The sequence below is a fragment of the Mesoplodon mirus genome, assembly GCF_964341445.2.
Source record: "Mesoplodon mirus genome assembly, contig: HAP1_SCAFFOLD_839, whole genome shotgun sequence".
Lineage (NCBI taxonomy): Eukaryota > Metazoa > Chordata > Mammalia > Artiodactyla > Ziphiidae > Mesoplodon > Mesoplodon mirus.
In genome coordinates this window covers 59,522-61,954 of record NW_028295200.1, presented here as the reverse complement: position 1 = coordinate 61,954, position 2,433 = coordinate 59,522, and positions in this window count along the sequence as shown.

Sequence of the window (2,433 nt, the reverse complement as noted above, 5' to 3'; positions counted from 1 at the left end):
ACGCTTTACAAATATCGTTATTTATTTCTGACGCTTTTACGCTCTCTTACTTCTTGTCACACTATTTGAAATCTTTACTAATAGTAGTAAAATCCAGTTGTTGAGGTCTCTGAAAAACCACCCCCTAATTTTGCTATGCCTTCCCAATAGTCGGTCCTGGTATTAAGATAATCAAAAATTCGATTGAACTCCCACATGTTATCTATTCCCTCTCATAAAACCAGGATCATTGAAGGTATGCTTCAACACAATGTATGCTTTCTACTTCTATCGATCTCTCTTTATATTGACGTCTTATTTGTGTAAGTGCCTAACTAATTATGTTTAAGATTTACATTAATATAAGTCCCGTGTAGTAGCACACGAGAGAAGTATAACACCCCACTGGCCGCCTAAATAATCTCAAATCCGAGAACACGAAATAAATAGAATGGAACGAACAGAGCGGGAAACTATCAGAGTTTATCACTAAAGCCATTCATAGAAACTCGTAAACCCGGTGACGTACATTTCAACACTGGACGACTTATATCCTTCGTAATTCTCCCAATGGAGATTACTCTTTAAAAAAAGCGACATTTAAGCAGAAGATTTTACCAAATGGAAGCGACTGTTGTTCCCCAATTTCATACATGATGGGACAATGTCGCATCATTCACACAGACTCCTTTTTAGGACAGAAGGAGAAAAAGCTGAAAATATCAGGAAATGAAATCTTAAGATTATAAAAATCGGTGATGAATACGATCGGGTCATCGCAACGCGTTCAACAACCCGCAGAAATGTTTTAGCTTAAACATAAATCTAAAGATATATGAACTATCGGCAATTGGCTACCATTTCCTATGCTAGGGAAGATCTGCAGATTAGCGATAGAAGAAGATTTAACAGTATTGGAAAATTCAGCAATGCCAGTGGAACACTTTCCGATACTTCAGATCAAGCTAAACACTTCCGAAATTCTGACGGAAAACTTAACACATTCCAACAACTACCAGAAAAGGCCATCCGTAGATTTCTTTATATATATCTTTGACAGCCCTGTTCACTTGTGCACACATCAGCTCAGCAGGTATGGGCAGTGCTTTGCCCAGAAGTCCCACTTCATTCGTTGATGAAGAATCGCATTGCACTCGGTTCTAACAAGGTTGGACCCGAACAACTGCATCTGAGCGTTAAACAATTATTTCCCATTAAGATTGTTCAAGATTTTCGCACATTGTGTTCAACACGAGTGTTCACATAAATTCCACTCATATTGATTAGAATTGACGGAACGCTGGATGAATGGCAGTGATGAAGACCAGGCATGGTTTGGAAAAGAATTCGGTACAATAAATTACACCCATACGACAACAAACCTCGTTGAATTATAGCAAAAGCACAACATAACATTTGTGTAGGTTTCATTAAACACTCTTGATTCAATTGAGACAAAAGTGGTCATGAAAACTAGCCATTGCCAACGTATACGGGTTGTTTACTCAAACGCCCTCAATGCGATATATCACAAATGGCTACTAAAAATACAATTCCTAGAACCGAGTTTCTCTTAACCTCTGCATTGATTGATATCTATATACCTTTTCTTGAGCACACACGAGGTTGATAAAACAATATTTATTATATGATCGATAACGTTTTGGCGGTTCGCCTTCTTCATAGGCTGAAAAGGTCCAGGTCACAGCTCTCAGCCCAGCACCTACGCTAACAGGGAAAAGACTAACACTTACAGAGAAAAGACTCAAATCTAAATTTCAATCGCATACGGAACAGCTTTCTTAAATCCTCACCGTTCTTCGTGTGTTTTCTTCGTATTTTCCTTACTAATAAATAAGGGATTTTTTCGACTGGGTCGGTGAGGTTAGCGGAACGTCGGATACATAGTGAAAAATGCAGAGAACAGGCAGTTTCGAGCCCTTCTTTTTGATTCCATGATTCTTTTTGGCTTAACATGGCTTCGAAAACTTCGGCGTAACCAGGGTGAAATCTTGTGAGCGCGCTTTATAAGGGATGATGCAAGGAGTAACAAGGATTACGATAGCGTGATAGGTATTCTGAAGAATACACCTATTTCAGTTGGTAAAAAATCAGAAAAGCAGTTGTGTAAGATCTGCTCGTCGAAATTAAGGTAGGCCAGATATGTAACGGCACCGGCTAAACGGGAGCCGTTATTGGCTGTGTTCCTCGTGATATCAGTTGCACAAGAGAAAGACCACTAACCCGAGGGTTAGAAATCTCACGTAGAGAAGCCAAGAAGAGAAATTACGATGTTCTTCGAGTCTCTAGAGCGAGCAGCTTCCACCAGTATTCTCTTTTTACAGGTAGAAGTAACAACTCCACCGTAATCTGTTCGGATCACATAACAATGATCAACGGAGGGTGATACAGGTGAATCGATGTAAAAATAAATGTAAACTTACAAACAAAATT